At 44.0% G+C, this 19777-nt stretch overlaps 1 protein-coding gene across 11 annotated transcripts in view; it reads right to left on the bottom strand.

Moving 5' to 3' along the window:
- Lpp (LIM domain containing preferred translocation partner in lipoma) overlaps positions 1-19777 on the bottom strand; it is a 608013-nt gene that overhangs the window by 489467 nt on the left and 98769 nt on the right. The window lies entirely within an intron of this gene.

Below are 19777 nucleotides of genomic sequence, written 5' to 3'. Positions count from 1 at the left end.
CGTGCGCCATAGGTGCTCACTCAATGCATAACTGGATACATTATGGAAACTAAATGACATAAGAAAACAGTCTAGCTGAGTTCCTACCATATGGTAGGTCCTCAAGGAGGAGAACATTATCAAGTTATTATTGCTATCCTGATAGTAGAAACATGTCTTCTGTCTAATGCCCCATCTGAGTTAGCCTATAAACCCCAAGTAGACTACACACAGCCTTTCACATTAGAGACATTCCAGTTGGTGATGATTCAGCCTTTCCTGGAACTTACTGAGCAAACAAAAATGTAAGATGCTAAAGTAACTTATCTCAAAGTTTACGAGCTTCAATTGTCCATTTTCACCAAAAATTTTATCTTCAATTTGAAAATTATCACTGTAATTTCAGGCTAAACCACAGTAAAAAGCCTCAATTTAATGTTCTTATTTATTTCTGATATCTTTCTCAAGAAATAAAGATGAAAAATGACGTCTAAATCTCCACCTTTAAAATCCTATCTGTCTGGCGGGCAGAGACTGAACCATTACTTATAAAACCATTTCTACTGTGCCAGGTCCTTCACAGGTGGCAATCATGAATACTTTTCTGAGTCAGTCAGAGAGTAAGAGAGACAGATAATGCAGAGAGAGAGAGAGAGAGAGAGAGAGAGAGAGAGAGACAGACTTTAAAGGCAGGGAATGGAAGACCCTTGAGTCAACTCATGTCGAAGAACGGTTCTAACCAGTATACCTAAGGAAACACAAGTAAAGAATTCAATTTCAGTTGGGCAGAGAGATGGCTCAGTGAGTTACAGTGCCTGTAACTCAAGCAAGTGGTGAGATGGTGCTCCATCTGTAACACCAACACTGAACAGCACAGGCAAATCCCCGCAGCTCACTGATCAACCAGTCTACCCAAATAAGAGCGCTTGTCTCCAAAAGTAAGGTGAAGAAAGAAAATGTGCTGGCAGGAACCTCTGGCCTGCATGTGTACCCACAGGAATGAGGGTATGCACGCACAAAGGCACACATGCATATTACATACAAAGCAAGCTAAATTAAAAATATATGGAGAAAAAAATATATGTGCATGCATGTGTTTGTGCATAAATATGTATGTGTATATATACACACACGTCTGTGTGAAAAGACACATTTATGCGTGTTGCCTGTCACTGGATCCATGTATGTGATAACAATAAATAACACCCAAGAGAACTGGGGACAGAAACATGAGGGATTACCATTGAGAGGTGTGACTACAGGCTGGATGAAGAGCTCCTGAGGGGCCATGCCACTCAAAGCCTCAACTGGGACAAAGTCATTCCAACCCCATTTCTATTTCTAAGAATGGAGGCCCTCACAAAACTGGTGTGAAATTCAAACAGCAACACACATTGGAAAGTGTTTTTGGAAATGTCTGTACGAGCAGAAAGGGACATTCCCACTCATTTGTCCCAGTGCCTGGGAGAGCAACTTCCTGTCTGAGCCAACATGCCTCAAGTGGAGTCAATTCCCAGCACAGCCTGCATTCAGCAAAGCAAGATGGGATGTGGACAATTTTCTAGAGAGCCGATGTTTTGCAATTCCTCTATTATTTCTAAAACAAAAAGGGAAAACTCTTTTTCCCTCTTTTTGTTTTTCCAAATAAAAATAAATTATAACCCTTACTTGCTAATAACTGCAGGCTGGAGCTGTCCTTAAGTAAAAGCTTTTGATAACAAATTGCCTGCACTAACTGCTATTTTACTGCTGAATTTTTTTTATTGTTGCTTAAGCATGGCAATTATGCTAATAAGCCTGGGAGGATGGTGCACTGAGTATTGAGTCTGACAGATAAAATACTCAATAAAATGCTAATCTCACCTGGAAATTGGAATCAGACAGTCTTATTAGTATTTATGGATATGGCATCCTAAACATGATTTTTAAAGATAGATAGATATGAAATCAATGTCTCCAAACACGGCCCACCATTCCTAGTCCTCTGTGTGCTGAAACTCAAGGTGACGACTACTCATTACCTGTGCTTCTTGCCACAGAAACATCATGGGGATTGTCTTCCTCCCCCCCCCCACGTCCTCCCCTTCCCATTATCACACCCCCCTCCCCACAGAGGGAAGGTAAGAACTGTCTGTCAGAGCAGAAAGAGGCAGATTTGACAGCAACAAGAGCCATTTGTCAAACCATCTGGTTCTCTCTCCACCTGACAGGAAGGAATGATGTGTTAGAAAGAGCAGAGAACAGAGTATTAAAGAGTTGGCTTCTAGTCTTGACTTTGCTATTTCCCCAACGTGTGACCTTGCTAGACCTCCACTTGTCAAATAGGAACCTTCTGCCACCCAGTAACTATGTCTCTGTGAGAAACACATATCCATGTGTTGCATTAAAAATGGGGTCAAGGGCCAAAGATGTGGCTCAGCTGGTAAAGGCACTGGTCACCAAACCTGACCACAGGCTTCAATTCCCAAGACTCACACAGCAGAACAGATTCATATTCTCTCTCTCTCTCTCTCTCTCTCTCTCTCTCTCTCTCTCTCTCTCTCTCTCTCCTCCAACATCCACATATGTGCTTTAACATACTTGTGTATTTTAGTGTGTGTGTGTGTGTGTGGAGAGAGAGAGAGAGAGAGAGAGAGAGAGAGAGAGAGAGAGAGAGAGAGAAAGATTGTTTTTAAAATGGCGCTCTCAAGGCCATGGATCAATGGCAAGGAAAATATAGGAACCATGGTAGATTAAAGAGAGCGGAAAGCTGAATATCTTCAGCTCTAACTTACATGGTTCTCTTTCAACCAAATATCCCCATTACGGTACCAGCCTAAATTCAGGGACCACAGGCACCAAGTACAAAGAGGCACACTTTCCAATTGCCCTCAAGTTTAGACTGATTTTCTTTTTTAGGATCAGCACATTTATTTATTCAAGGAGGAACCAAGGATATAAGTTGCTTTTTTTTTTTTTTGCTTCCAATTTTGTGTGTGGAAAAGCAAGACATGTATGTCAGTGCATAAGTCTTAGAAGTCAACTTCTGAGAGTTCTTTCTCTCCATCTACCATGTGGATTCTAAGGCCCACACTCAAGTCACTAGGCTTGATCCTCCATCTTTAACGGCTGAGTCATCTTAATGGCCCCTAGGTACCTATTTCAAATGGCCTGAGATCTAAAGGGTCCAATATTACTTTTAAACAAAAATGTTTCTTCTTGATTTCCACATCAACCCCCATCATAGAGAAGGTGCACTCTAGAAGTGACCAGAGCCTCTCGCCCATGCGCAGTGAGTGGGCACTAGGGTCAGGACAGGCAGCCTTGCCTTCTGACTGATTTTAGTGTGCTGCGAAGCACACCACAGGGTCACAGTGTGTTGACTCATTCAAACCTGAATAGCCAAGACACAAGTCACAACCACACATGGGGAGGGGAAGAGAGTCTCACATCTGAAGCAGCACCAATCAGAGATTTCTCCCCACAGTCTCAAAGACACAGGAGCTAAACAGTCCTGAAAGCTCTGTCTTCCTCTGTGAAAGATCTACGCCCAGGAAAAACAGGTTCATAGCAAGAAGCTCTGTCCTCTGTCCCAGATGCTCTCTCCCCTTCCTCTTCTGACCTTGTGGCCACAAGCAGCAAGCATGGGAGAAGTTCCACCAAGAAAAAGAGCTCAATACAGTAATGGGTCTCTCCAGCTGACTCCCTCATGCAGGCACAGCTGAGCTTATTAAACAATAATAATAATAATCAGAGAATACTGGTGGCCGGCCTTTGCAAAGGGCAGAGGAGAGCCCCTGGGGTAGATGCTCATGAGTAGCTTCCATGTATGTCCAGGCATGTATGTATACATGCTGGAGCTCAGATACACACAGATCTTGAACAAAGGGGGACTATGAGGTCCCTGCCACATTTTATAGATATATATGCACAACTTCCACGTGCTGGTCAGTTCTTTATTTCTACAATTCACATAGGGGAAGAGAATTCAAGTCCATGATCTCCTTCATTTCATTACCCTATGATCCACACTAAGTGTGCAAAACACCATCAGAACAATCTTATCACATGGAAACCATTCTCCTCCGAGTTACAGGAAATAAATGTACTTGTCCAATTCCCACAGGTCCTGAGACCCACACCCAGGCCCCCCGGCTACACAGCACTGGGGTTTTGCTTCATTTCGTGTGCTCGGTTTTATTTTTTCCATTTGATTATCCTCCCTCTAAATTACCAGTTGTTGCCCTGTTGCAGTAAACAACCAGAGCAAAAAGTCAGCTCTGAACTGAGACAGCTCCCCACAGAGGAACGACTCAATTCATACTTCGAGGAATAGTTTCTGGGAAAGCAGAGGAGGTGATGCTATCAAATACTGAAACTTAGAACTCCTACTCACTAGCTGCCTGGGGTGCAGGAAATGGGGCAGAGGCCCTCTCCCTCCCTGTTCCTGCTGCCCGTTTCTGTCACTCATAGTCATTACCAGACTGAACTCTTTAGTCAAATGAAAACTTTTTCCTAGCTTTCTGGCCTTGGGTAAGTCCCTGAAGCCACTGGCCCCATTACTCACACACACTTATGAACAGCTATGCAAACACGCATGTGGGGCTGACTAGAAAGTAGCCCTGCCTTCCTTGCCCTACACAATACTACAGCATGCTGCAGGTCTACAATGGCTCAGCTCTATCACAAACTCAGACTTCAAACTTCAACCTCTCCGTGGGCCTCTCTTCTACCCACCCTTCCTACCAGCCCTCATCTGCTATAACTCCAGACCAAGCCCACTCACCTCTGCCAATAGTGAAAAAGAACCCACCTCTCCATCACCGTCATCAACTTTCCCCTACACCCTATTGGGTAAGATTCCACCAGGTATTCAATAGCTCTGCATTAACAAGATCTAAAAAAAAAAAAAAAAAAAAAAAAAAAAAAAAAAAACCTCCACTAAGTGGCTGCCCTTCACTGCATGCTGTGCATGCAACAACTCCAGTACCAGGTTGGTACCAAGGTCTGGATTAGAAAGAAAAGCCAGGACAGAGCAAGGCAATGTGGACACCAAGGAGTACTGCAGCCAGCACCTATGAGTGTGCCACCCAATAAGCAGGCCACCATCCACAGAGGCTGGCCTTCGGGCACGTCATATACTAAACACTATCCTGGGTCCTTACAGACATCCTTTAATATGTACAACCAAGCATACAAGGCACATCTATCTATCCCTCATTAAAGTCACTTAAATTAAGGCATAAACAAGCTTTGTTATTCATTCCCACTGAAGCTGTCTGTGCACACCATTCAAATACAAGCAACCTTAGAGCTCACACTTTCAAGTCTATGCATCTTTGCTGGGACACTACTAGGTTTTATTCTGTTTTATTTTAATATTTTAAAGTATGGCTGCCTTAAATTACATTGTTTACTCTTTGAAATTAAAAGGCAATAAACCAAAATTCCGAGAGTTCTCCAAATTTTCAAAATTATGTTTTAATAATACTTCTAACAATCTTCACACTCTGTTATTTGGATACTTACTATCTTATGTTTAAGGAATAAAATATACTAAGCTTAGTACTTACAAAGAACTTTAACATTCCGTTAAAGTTAAAACATTATATAAAGTTGTATTAAACAATGAAAAACAATTCAAAATTCAGATCCTAGTCATGTAACAGCCTAAGAGCAGCATTTCTGTAATTGGCGTGGCACAGAGGAAGGTGGTGCAGTCATGGAGGAGGACTTGCAGGCACTACCCATTTAGGAACTTATTCTCTCGTGTTGAATGTGCCCACATGCTGAGATGTGCTATTTCTAAACAAGCCCAGGACACTCACAAAGGAGTCCTTCCTGACTGCTGGCCCCATTTCACAGATTTTGCCATACACACAATCTGGTGGTCACAGGCTGGGCACGGTGTCCTGGGCTTGATCTTTCTGTGTGGTTCCTGCCTCCTGTAGCTTTGGTCTACTTATATTCTGAATGAGAAGCAGTTTAAACATAAAGGATTATTATGGATGAGTCGCTGGAACAGCATTTAATTTCAAGTCAGGAGAAAATGTTTCACAAGCAGCAATCTAGTTAAGATCCTAACAGTGCTAGTGGGAAGTGGATTTATCGAGGACATCAAGGGAGCAGTCTGACCCTGGACTCTCCCCAAAGGCCAGAGTCATAAAACAAAGCTATAATTTCCCCAATTTCACAAACACAGCACCTTAACTCTGTCTGCTTTCCCGGTAATAGGGTGAATGACTGCACAGTCTTCTTAAAGGAGATAAATGAGCAGAGGCTGTGGGGGATGCAGTTCTGTAGCAGAGGTAGGCTCTGGGTTCAATCCATGGTGATAAATGATCAAAGCAGGAGGGGTTAAAAAAAAATCAAAGTGAGAAATTTGGAGGTCACTGTGAAAACCACTTCCTCGTTCTAAGAGGCAAATGTTTCTGAGAGAAGGTGACACCCTTAGGAACCTCAGTGCTGGAAGACAGACAATATCCCAACCTAACTGCAGTGGCCCAGCATCTACAGCAGGCATGCCTCTCCCACTGCGCTAGAGAAGAGGGGCTAAATAGAACTGAGCAGAGGCTGGCAGCTGCTCTTTAGAGCTCTGCTCCTAAAACAGGCTTCCTCGTGAACCAATATAGGGCAGGGTATCTTCAAGGCCAGCCCCTGAACCATAATCCAAAAGGGAGAGATGCCACCATAACAGGAGGCTGTGTAGAATGGGATCCTGAAAGCTCAAGCTTACAGGATGGGGGCAGATGGAAGTATCCTTCCACATGGAAAGATCCTGCTTAGGAGAAGTAGAAACTGAGGCAAGCATGAAGCAGTTCTTGGCAGAGAGAGCTATCTCCTGAGATAACGCATGTGAAGATGTAGTGTGTAAAGAGAAGTCCAGAGGGAAAGCAAGAGGAGGCAGGGATATCCCACACGTAAGATACCTGAGGCTGCCTTGGAAATACAGCCCAGGGGTCATGGCTGAGGTTCTAAGCTCCCTGTTCTTGGGATCAGTGGATCTAAGTCTATCCTGCCAGGAGCCAGAGGAGAGAAGTGTGCACAGACCACCCTCCTATCAGCTGTATACAGAACAAGAAATTATACAACTCATGAATGCATCACACCCTACCACGGCTTCCTAAGACTGCAGAGTGCTAACTCACATGACTACAAAACAGGCTTGTGGTTTCAACACAGACAATCCAGCCCCACAGAGTTACAGACAAGGAAAGCCAGGAAGTCATATCAGTGGGGAACCGGGTAACTCAAAGAGGGGACAAGATGGCCACAGCCCGCTTCTCCATGAATTCATCACATCATATAAATATCTCGTCATTGAGCTTCATGTTAAGCCACCAAGAGCTTTAACTTTATAAGAAGGCCAGGAAGAAAGGTAGGTAACAAGGGAGGGATAGAAGAGAACAGAGAAAATGGGGAGGTGGGGAAGAGGCAACCTGGGTTGGGAACAGACAATGTGAAAGGCCACATCTCCGAAGGCCCTGCTGGTAGAGGTTTAAACAGGTTCACTGTGCTTGTGGAACCAGAAAGACTGTGTACAGGTCAAGCAGAGTGCTGGAAGAAAGACAAAATTCCAACCTAACTGACAGTTAGTTGACTGTTCAAGGTGTAGTCAGGAGAGGGTATACAAGAACAAAGGATACAACTTTATATAATTGATTTCGGAAGGTCCTCAAACAAAGTATATCAGCTATATAAAGGTTTGGGGGAAGTAGACACATACTAATCACTCAAGATGATTATTCTCATGAGAGAAAAACAGAGGGGGAGAGTATGGGGTTAGCAATTTACAAAAATGATCCACCCCTTCATCCTCCCTCCATATCCCTGCAATCTGATTTTGGAACATTCCTCATCAAGACACGCGATCTTTCTCTACCATATTACTACTGGCAAGTATACATGGCCCTACAAACGCAGCCACTGCCTATTTGACAACCAAGCTGGCATGTCTCTACCTTATCCATAACTATGTAAAAGAGTGGTAAGTGTTTTCACGTTCTCAAATATCTTCTGAACAATAACAGCCTTAGCAATGTCAATTAAATGCTTCATGTATGTACGCTATTAAGCTTTTCCCATGCATCATGTCACATAAGCTTTGTCAGTCCCAGTAGCCCTTTGACAGAGGAGAATGTCAAGTCACAGAAACTAAACAACTTGGCCAAGGTCATGGGGTGACAATGCAGAGACTCCTGGACTTAAAGCCCAACAGTCCATCTCTACAGCCTGCACTGCCTCCACTGTGTCAGGGTGTTCCAACATTGCAGCTAGAAAAAGGCTAAGTGACCCTGTTATGACTCCTGGTAAAAATGGCTGCTCTTCAAAGACTCCTAAACCATCTGGGAAATAGTGGTTCTAGAACTGTCCCAGGAATCACAATGAAGTGGGCAGACTGTAGACTCCAGACACCTGGTTCTGTGATGGCTGCTGTCCATCTCCTCTCTCCTCACTTCTGCATCTCTGCTGGTTTCCAGGTTTCATCAAAATGACTGGCAGCAGATCCTTGCCAGAAGGTCTCTTTCCTCTCTATCCTGAGATGTGGGAGTTGTGGCCCACAAGGTCTGTAATCATCTAACAAAGAGACAGGTTCTTTTTCCTCTTCCTCGTCTGCTGTGGGTATCTATTTCTGATTAACTGTTAATTCTATATTTTGTAGTCCACCTCCCTATGTTTGACAGAGAGAATAGATAGGGGCAACCTCCCCTTTCTCTCTGTGTTCTGGGCCATAACATCGCCATTCCTAAGTTACAAAACTGCTAGGCATCCCCCCAGAATAACTCCCCCTCCTGGAGCTCACTGGAATCCCACCCAGGCCCGAGGTAACTGAAAATAAATGAAGGGATATGATTGGCTGCCAATTACATCACTGTTCCCCGGGCCTGATTAAAGTCTTAATTATTTGAATGCCACTTTCTTTCTACATGTAACTCCACAGACAAATAACACAAAGGGGACAGCACAGGGTGACAGCAGTAAGAAACCACAGTTCCAACTCCACAGACAAATAACACAAAGGGGACAGCACAGGGTGACAGCAGTAACAAACCACAGTTCCTGGCCCAGGTAGGACAGAGGAACCGTTTGCTGGAGACATCTGTCATTAAGAACAATCCAGTTACCAGGTGGGGACATACAGCTCTCTATATTAAATTAGAGGAATGATTCAAAGGGGACCAGTTTCAGCTGACAAGAGCAAAAAGAAAATCAATTTCAGGTTGCCAGGACAACTAGACTTTTCCTGCAAGAATAAATCTGATCCAGCCCTAAAATCTGACAACTAAATGTTCCCTCGCATTACATCACATCCCTAAAACGTATGTCGAACCAGAGAGATAATCAAGACTGCTAATGACTTTCTACAACAGTCATAAGATAAAGAATTGCTAGCTCTGGGCTGCCTGGTTCCTTACCAACAGATCCACCCACTCTCTCAGTTTTTACCATGACCAGGGCAGTATGCTTCTTAAAATAAATCTAAGGTACCTCACTGTCAGACCTTGGATGTGGAAAAAGCAAGGCCAGAATATCTGTAATACAAGGAGTCTGTTGGCCTAGACCTATACCCATTTCCTCCCTCCATCACCTATAGACTGACTACACAAGAGCCACAGAGGAAGAATTCAAAGTCGCTCAATCGCACCTAACACAGTCCTAGCCCTGAAGTGACTGTGGAGGAAGCCGTTGTTTTAGCAGTGAGTGTGAGACATGGGTCAGCAAAGCAATGTTCACACTCAATGAGCCAGTCACCAGTAGAGGCAGGCTTGTTATCTGGCTCCTGCTGACAGCTCCCATACCAGTTCCTCAAATAGCTCTCAAGTCATTCCATCTCTGCCTCAGAGACTCTGGGAGCCAAAGTTAAGTCCATTTGATCTCCTACTAATCCACAGAAGACAGTGACCCCAAATGGCCTTATCCCAGGAGGTCAGAGTCCTGGACCCAGATCCAATAATATCTGATGAGATACGCCTCCTCTACGCATTTACATTCTCGGAAGGCTGAATATGAACTTATCTCTGGGGGCTATTAAAGACAAGAGCGGCTAATAAATCACTGGAAAGCACTTTGCAAATATAAAGTAATACAAAAATGCTAAGCACCAATACCGTAAGTGCCTGAGACTGGGGCTGTTCCCTAGAGAGTGGGATTTCACACGGGCCAGGCAGGCTGTACTACACAACCACCAGCAGAAGCGCCCATTCTCAGGCTGCTCCCAAATGCTCAAAAACATCTCTAAACTCTACTGTAACATAATGTATTATAAAGAACATATTAAAAAAAAAAAAAAAAAAACACCAAGGGGAGATTGTACATTGTACCTGATCCTAGACAGGAAAGCAAATATCAGGCTGTCCCCGGCCTGTGATAAACCAAGTAGACCATGAAAAATAATGAACTCATTAGAAGGTGTTTTGCAGCAAATTTACCCTTGACAGCCAACCCAGGATCTGAAGAGGCAGAGTCTAAATACTGCACACATGGGAGGTCTCCAGCTCCAGGAGCCATGGGAGGAAGATGTAAAAAACAGAGTACTCCTTCCAGACAGTCACACAGGTCTCGGTGACAACTTTCTCCAGGTGGAAGGAGAGTAAGAAGAAAGCAAGGGGAACGGAGTGTAAGCAAATGAAAAGCTGCCAGGGAGAGTTCATTCTATATCTAACCCTATCATGACAACGGCCAGAACCTTGTTTATCTGTCCATAACTTACCATTTGATACAAATAACATACCTACTGTCCACACTAGTTTTCACCATCATAAGAAGTTGAGCTGTAAGAAACAACCTCACTGTGTATGTGCAATCAGTGAGAGGAATCAAGGTAACACAAATGATTTCAGCATCTCCAGGGCTAGTGTCCCACATAGAAACAAAGACAGGAGAAAACAAATGAAATCAAAGGTCTATACCAATGGATGGAGGAGGAAAATATCAGCCTTTTTTCTACTGGAGAATGATAACTATCCTTACTCCCCAACATTTAACTCAGGATAGGTAATGGTAGTCCAGGGATGGTCAGGCATTCTCAAACCACAGGCTTCAGTGGAAACTGGAGAAGAGCATTGCCTAACTTCCTGGTCAATGTAAAGCTCATCTCTCTGAATTCTGCCACTGAAATATTGGCCTGAGTGTCAAATGTGCCTCCCAGAGTCTTATCCCAAAGCAAGGAACTAGTCTTTGGAGGAGGAAAATGTTTTACCTCCTGTCTTCTGCATTTAACACATATGGGCATACCTCGTAGGGAAGTTAAAAAACTGGTATAATAAGCATGAAACTAAAGAGTAAGTTCTCTTTCAGAACTCAGGGGCAGAACAAGTAGATCTGGGAGTTCAAAGCCAGCCTGGTCTACAGAGCAAGTTCCAAGATAGCTAGAGCCACACAGGGAAACCATGTCTGGAAAAACAAAGTTAAAAAAAAAATCAACCAAAGAAACAACAAAAAAGTTATTTTACATCTTACTACTAGGATCTTACCTCTATTACAAATCATTAATTATTATTAAACAATTTCTATCAAATGGAGACCCTTTCATTTAATAATATGCTGTGGCATTTAGTCAACCAGGCTTTGGGAATGCCACCATATTGTTAAAGGATCTTGCAATGTAGTAACATACTAGATGGCCCTAGGGTCATATGGTCACTCAGCCTCCTCTCCAGGTCCTCTGACTCCCAATACACACTCCATCCTGTGCCTAGAACAAGGTGGGCAGTTAGGGAACCTGAATTTCACCCAGAAGCTACATCTTCCCTGTGTGAGAAGTTCAAGAACCCAGGAGGGAGGGCAGGAAGCTTCTGCCAGAGTCAGGCTGGAGAGGAGACAATGCTAACGTTGATTTCCCAGGAGAAACACAAGTGCACAAGTGACAGGTTCAAAGAACAGCCAAAATGAAGGAAAAACTATTTTGTGTGTTATGGTTTTAGATGTACTTCTGTTATATCAACTTCTATAATCAGACCCTTGCTTGGGCTTCTGAAGTTTGCTATAAGGCTTATGCTTATAAAAGTTCCTGGAACACAGAAGGTCCTGAATAAGTCTTTGTAGCACAGTTTGACTAGATGCCCACTGCTAAGGAGGAAAGAACTTTCAGGGTCAACAAGTGCAAGACTCAATGGGCATTTCTGCTTTCTTGATCTAGTAAGATAGGAGAACATGGCTGACACTGTGCTTCATGCCTGCTGGACTAGTCACTACTAGTCACCAAACTTGACTCTGAATGACCCCATGTCAGAACAAACAAAAGGCATGCAATTCCCTAGACAAAATCCCCAGAAAAAAAAAAAAGAGCCTGTCTAGGGAAGCAGGTAGCGAGTGTGGGGAAACAACCTGTACGAGCAATTGATGTTGCTCTGAAACTGATGGTCCAAAGCCAGAGAGGACATGAGTGGACCACTGGCTACTTTGGGAAGTTGTGCCAACATCTACCTCTTAAGTCTCCCGTGAGGTTGAGCTTGTTCTCATAGGCCTACAATCCCAACTACTCAGGAAGAAGGAAGAACTGGTATCAAGTTCAAGGTCTGTCTGGACTATAGAATAAGTTCAAAGCTATTCAGATCAACTCAGTAGAATCCTGTCTCAACCACTCCATGCTAAGAACTGAAACAACAAAGACAGGCGTTTTATTGGAAAAGGGAATGGGGACAAGACATGGAAAGGGCTGGATTCCCTTCCTGACTTCAAAGTTTGCCAGTCACTGCATCCTCCATTAGACTCCAACCAGAACTAGGGGTTCATTCCTAGAGAGTCCCGAAGATAAACACTGCTCACACTGGGGCGTGTGCCATCACTCTGGGGTGAAAGTAGTAACTACATAATGGTAACAGGAGTTGGCCCCAACCGACCACTCTTCTACCTTAAGGTCTGAAGCCTGCAAGGCTGGCATTTTTATCTAGGGCTGGGCCTAATCTTGGGAAACCATTATTATTTATTACATATGAAGCACTTTCTATCTGCAGAGTGCTTCGGAATTAGTTTTTATCAGTTACTCAGCATTCTTGAATCTAAACAAAGCCCAGGCCCTGGTGGACGATGGCAAACCCCAAGATTCACTGACTCATCACCCTGCAGAGGTCCACTCCCACCCTCCTGGGACCAGCGCTAAGAGAGCAGTCAAATCAAGAGCACAGTGCAATCCAACACGGACTCCTTTTGGACACCTGGCACTGGGCTCAATGTCTGGAGTTACAGCAACTCTTGACCTCAGATTTTACCCTTTAGAGCTATTTGAGAGGGCTGTCGTGGTTCCCTCTGTGGTTCTAAGAAAGTGTAATTAGGTTCAAATATCATGTGAAGGAATGTCGGACATGTTCCTACATAGCTCAAAGCCTGAGCCACTGTATGGATATAATTCCACTACCAAACATGGTATCAAAAGGGAGAATACACGGCAGGCTTTCTTCTCCCATCCTCAATTTACAGACTAAGAAGAAATCTCAAAACACAGAAGAGAAACTTTTTCAGAAAAATGAGAGTTGACAACTAGAGAGACAGAGACAGAGAGAGACAGACAGACAGACACAATGATTGAATGAATCTAAGAAATACTTTAAGAGGAAAATGTGAGTTTAAGGGAAAGGCTTGTTTTTCTTAATACTCTCTGTGTCTTTGTGAGTTAGTGCTGATGGAAATTAGGAAGAACTGAATGCAAAGCTCTAAATGCTGAAGGATACAGCTTCCCTTCACTACAGATATCCCAGAGTTTTATCCATCACCAGACATGAACACTGGAAAAGAGCCTAAAGGACAAGAGGGCACCTGGGCAGGCTGGCACATGCACATAACATGATGCTGCTCACTCAGGAGGCTTGAGAAGGAGGCTGACAAGTGTGAACCCACTTTAGACTTTGTAAGGAGCCTTTGTCTTCACACAACCACACAGAGGCAGAGACAAGGGGCACTGGCGCTATCTGTCTCTAACTGGGGAGACAGATAGCACAGATAGCCTTGGGAGCCAGAGGCTAGAGGATGGCTGCAAACTCAAGGCCAGCCTGGTCTACAGGATGAGTTCCAGGCCAACCAGAGCCACAGATTTACACTAGATAAACTATCAGGTCCTTTCCGGGTCTTGATTTGTGGTTTACTTCAGAATATCTGCACAGAGCCCAAAGCTTGGCACCAAATAAAAATTAAGAGAATGATTAGTTCGTCATTGCCCTAAATGAGTGAAGGCAGGCACGCACGAATGAGCAGTCAGCAACCAGAACTCCTTACCACTATTGTCCATCAGGGGGGCAGGCATAATTCAGCTGAGAACAGAAACAGACTGACACATAGCCCTGCTAATCACAGAACCAGTCACCAAACATCACAGGATTCAAGACTAATGAAATAGCATCCCCTACCATCCTCTGTTCTGTATAGAGCTGTGTATGGGCACAGCAGAGTGTGTGCCCTCATGCTGCTTTATCAGTAAAGCTAAACCTTAAACAAAAGTAAAGGTACCAGCCTAAAACCACAAACACTCTGCATCCTGCCACCTTCTCACCAAATGCCCAACAGCTCTCTTTGAGCCTCACTGTGGTCATTAGTAAAATGAAGGTAACACTGCTAAGCCTGCCACCCTTATGGACAAGGTATGGAGATCTGGTGAATTACTGAATGTGGAAGGGGTTAGTCCACTGTACAGCGCTTATGAGCCTACGTCATATATCATACTCCCCAAAGGATTACTCATGGTCAATAAATTATTACTGTTTATATGACTGGTCTTTCCTGTGGTTTCCTCATAATAGCACCACGCATTTGTAACCATTAAAATTTATGCTTTTACTGAAGCAGAAGATGCACTGGTCTCGGTGTCCCCACGTCTACCTCTGAGCTATTTGTAGAGACTGCTAGAGAATCCCAGAAATCATGTTTGCTCTTTGCCCTTCGGTTCTGGCCCTGATCAGAAGCCACCATGCACAGTGTTCAGTGTCCTCATTCTTTTATACTGTACAGCACAAAGTGCTCACACTCAGGTCATCTTTAAGATGGTGCCACCCAGACGAGCAAACGGTTGCCCTCAACTAGCACCATGGGTTGGAACTAGGTGATAAAGGGGGGTCAGATGCTACACGGAAGAATCTCATCTCGATATTACAGTGAGCACCTAAGGCAAAAGTGTGGCTTTATCTGGGCTCTGTTTGGTGTTAAAGAACACAATGGCAATTTGATGCAAATCGATCCACTTGATATTGCTGAACAACATGAAACACAAAGAAACTGATCTGCGGGCTTTGGGGCTGGAAGAGACTTTCAAGAACCAATCATATGCCGGGCGTGGTGGCGCACGCCTTTAATCCCAGCACTCGGGAGGCAGAGGCAGGCGGATTTCTGAGTTCGAGGCCAGCCTGGTCTACAAAGTGAGTTCCAGGACAGCCAGGGCTACACAGAGAAACCCTGCCTCGGAAAACCAAAAAAAAAAAAAAAAGAACCAATCATATTTGCATTTGCTGGACAGAGAAATGAGGACCTGGAGAATGAAGCATGACTCAGAGTGAGCTCTGACATGGCTTCCCCAGAACACAGACCTCTTGTCTCCCAATCTCTCCAAAGCAATCCCTCTGCTTATACAGCCTCATCTCTGTCCTTCCCTTCCTCCCAGGACCAGGTGGCTGCTCTATAGCCAGCCTAAACTGTAACAGGGAAATGTAGTTCCTGCAGGGTCCTTAACAAGGGAAAGGGGCACTCCTAATCCCCTATGGCTTTCTCAGAGCAGTAACTTTCTACAGTTACTTGGGACAGACAAGCTGCCATTGAGATATAATAACCACAGGCTGGAAATCTGTCAAGAATTTCCTTTATCTTCTGTCAGAGAAAGTTCCTTTATCTTATGTTAGAAATACACCTTGCGAATGGGGAGAGGTCAACGTTGACTACAACCAGCTACCAAAAGAGTAAGTCACAGATGCGTGTAACAAGACTACAGCACTTAGGGATAACAGATTGCAGAACCCATAAAGACAGAAAGCATTCAAAGCCTTTCATTGTCTCACACGTAGATGACCACACTCCATTCTTCTCAGTCTTATTTAACATCTGTGACAGCCCAGTGACTCATCCAGTTCCTGCCTGGAAAACTATCTCATGCCCAGCTCGATCTTGTCGAGTGTAGGGAAGCAGGGGGATCTCCCTCCTGCTGGCCCCACTTCTCCCATAAAGCAGGCGGAATGTATAAGAGCAGCAATGACTGGGCAAGGCCATGGAAAGGCTGCATTGAATTAGTGTAAAACTGTGGTGTAAACCTGCGCCATGTACTAGATGCCTCCCTACACACACTGATTGTCCAGAGATAAGAGAATGGGGAAAGGAGGTGGACCAAGGTAGAAGAAAGGCATAATGTGCCTAGGATCAAGAAAAGATCTGCCAAGCACAGGGAACAGTATGCCAAACATACTTAAGGAAGTCACAATGGAAAATGCAAGGCCAGTATTTATTCTGTCTTTTTAGTTCAAGTCACAGAAAGTATCTGAAAGAATTAGAAAATGCTTTGTTTGGGGAATTCCACAGGAAATGAAATTATCTCAGACAAAATTAGAAGGAAAGCAAACAGATACATGAGATGTCTTGGAGATCACAGCATCCAGTCCTGCCACTTTATGGCTGAAAAAGGCATGCCAGGAAGAAAGTGTGTTTCACAGTTGAATGCCAGTCGAACTGGGCAGAAAACCTATGTCTGCTGGCTGTAAGAATGATTTCTTAGTTCTCATCCCATGCTAGCATTGATTTGAACACTAACTGAATTAAGCCGACTCATGTCTGAAGAGCAAAGGGAAAATAAACTTTTCCCTGTGGCAGATGCCTGGAACACTGGCTTCTTTCTCAGAACTTCACAGTTCATGTCCTACATAACGTGGAAATCAAGGAGCGCCCTGTTTCTTCAGTAGTGCACGTACATTTCTTAGCAATGCATTGCATGTCTTGCATCCTCGTCGGCTCCCTCTCCTGCTCCTCTTATTACCATATTAGGCACTGAGTTCCAATGTCTGGGTCACAGGACTCAGGCTGTGGGTATGAGTGCAATCTGCTCTCTGAGCTGTTTGTCTTTACTGGAAGCCCACTGAGTCCATCTAGGAAACATTCACAGAAATGCAGAGGGCAGGGAGAAGTGATTCACACCCTGAACTTAGAAAGGGGAGAAACGGTGCTTTGGTTTGGTTTTGATTTGTTTCCTTATGCTCACTTAAAGGGATGAGAACCAGATTTGAAAGAGAGGGTGGCAAGGTTAGCAAATCTCAGAGGCCTCTGTTCTCCACCGTTGAAACACCGGCCATAGATGAAGCTGTGTGAGGAGAGATTCCTGAGGCCTTGTGAGAAAACTCAAACAAACAAACAAACAAACAAAACAAAAAACAAAAACAAAAAAACAAAACCCCCAAAACAAACAAACAAAAACCAAACAAACAAAAAAAAAAAAAAAAAAGACAAAAGTCTTGTGAAGTAAGTTTCTTTAAAACAAAGAATGTGATTTTGTGTTCCCCCCACGTGAGGGCATGGGAATGAGTTTACTGCAGCTGTTATTATTCACGTGCCTCTATGGGAAAACATTTCCTGTCGTGTCCTTTTCAATGTGCATTTAACTCAGGCGACTCTTCTTAACCCTCAGCGTATAAATTGTCCAGCGCTCTAAATAAAGTTGGCTATTACATGAGACTTGAATCGGCTGCCTTTTTAGGTTCCACTCTCCCAGGTTCAAGCTGCCAACTGGTGCAATAAAACCTTCACAATTGTATGTATCTGTCTATGGATGTGTGTCCAAGAGCACAGCCATGCTTGTGTGTTTGGAAGTGAGAGCTTTTGTAAACTTAAGTGCTAGGGGGAAAAAAGTTCATTCCAAAGAAAGCAAGGGACAACTGCGTAGACAACCAGAACCTGTGCTGAGCATTTGTCTTCCTGCATGACACAGATACTTCTTCAATTGGTATCAACTTTCAGTTTTTGGAAACTGCATTTCAGAAGTAAAAAAGTTAGTTGAAATATCGCTGAAATTTTTATTCCATTTAAAACATTTTAGTTATCTACACATCCCAAAATCATATAACACTTAGAATGGTTTGACTAGGAAGACTAATTATTCTAGTGAAAAAGGGAAAAGAGGTTTTAGATGTAGAAATCCCTTGCCCACTAGTACACAATTCAGTAGGGTGGAAGCTTACTAATATTTGTGTAAATGTATAAAATCTTACGTTTTTAAAAAGAAACCGATGGAATGAAGAGAAAGGAAAAAGTGCTCTTTAAACTCTGAGCTCTGAGCTCCATGTAAGACTCAATACGGAATGTGGTCACCCACAAGACACCTTTCCTGGTTTGGGAATTCTATTCTTTACCTTTCTAGTAAGGACTGAGGACAGGCAAGGGTCACATTCTATACTGGAAAATCCCCCAGAGATGATTCTAATTAGAATCTGAGAACCTTCAGTTCTGTGAAGTTGAACAGTGAACAAGGTAATATCTGCCATATAATTAGTTATTCTGCAAAACGGACATAATCATTGCCATCTTATAGAGTAGTTTAAAAGATTAAACAGGCTTTTAATGAAGTACCTAACAGTGCTTGACATACAACTAAGCACTTAGTACCCTGAGCCTGTCAATAGCTTTTCAATTCCTGCTGAATGACAGTGATTGCTGCAGTGCAAAGGCATGAATCAGAACCAGCAAGCTTAGGTTCAAATTCCCATGATTCTCTGCCACAAGTGAACTTGGGCAAGCATGCATAATCTTGTTCAGTTCAGTATCCATAGCCTCAGAGTCACCATAAGATTCAAATGAGACCTTAGCTAGAAAAGTTCTCCAGAAATGTCTTTGCAGGGTGAGAATATGAAGTGTGATCACAAAGGGCAAAAAACCACAACATCACATGATCACAGCTGGAACTGGAACACAGTGCCACATGGACACTGCTGGAGCTGAAGCAGTGTCATATGGGCACAGCTGGAGCTGGAGCACAGTGCCACATGGACACAGCTGGAGCTGGAGCACAGTGTCACATGATCACAGCTGGAACTGCAGCTGGAGCACAGTGTCACATGATCATAGCTGCAGCTGGAGCACAGTGTCACATGATCACAGCTGGAGCTGGAGCACAGTGTCACATGGACACAGCTGGAGCTGGAGCACAGTGTCTGTCACATGATCACAGCTGGAGCTGCAGCACAGCATTACATGATCACAGCTGGAGCTGGAGCACAGTGTCACATCACAGCTGGAGCTGGAGCACAGTGTTACATGATCACAGCTGGAGCACAGTGTCACATGGTCACTGCTGGAGCACAGTGTCACATGGACACAGTTGGAGAACCATCAGCTGGTCACTGAGGAGATGAAACCCATGTCTACCTTCCACTGCCTGGATAAATTCAGCCTGAAGTTTCCCTAAAAGCAGCTTAGAGACTACACTATTCTTCTCATGGGTACTCCCATGACAGAGGTTTTTGTCCCCAGCACTGGAGTAAAGGTTTCCTGAGAGTATCCCTGTCACTGCAGTGTTATAAACAGCTATGATGGACTGGCCAGCAGCCCAGTAGTTTCCAAGATAGGCGAGTCTAGACTTAGGTATGAAGGACTGAGGAATGCTGGGTATCGAACCTACTGAGAGAACAGTCCAGAGAAGGCCAACAAGGCTCACACTTAGCCCATGTGGGCCCATCTGCACAGATGCCAAGTTCTCAGGCTTGGGAGATGGACAGAGGCAAAAGACAGAAGGCAGGGCACAGTCACCAAGTTTCCACACGAAGCATTTAACACAGTGGTTTCTATAGTGGGTCCCATGGAGACACACCAATGTGGACAGCTGACTTAGCCCAGGGTAGAAGCCAACGAGATTTTTGTTAAGAGT

This window comes from Mus caroli, unplaced genomic scaffold (genome assembly GCF_978045245.1).
Source record: "Mus caroli unplaced genomic scaffold, Mus_caroli_1 scaffold_17, whole genome shotgun sequence".
In the NCBI taxonomy this organism is placed as follows: Eukaryota; Metazoa; Chordata; class Mammalia; order Rodentia; family Muridae; genus Mus; species Mus caroli.
This window is presented reverse-complemented; position numbering and strand designations above follow the sequence as displayed.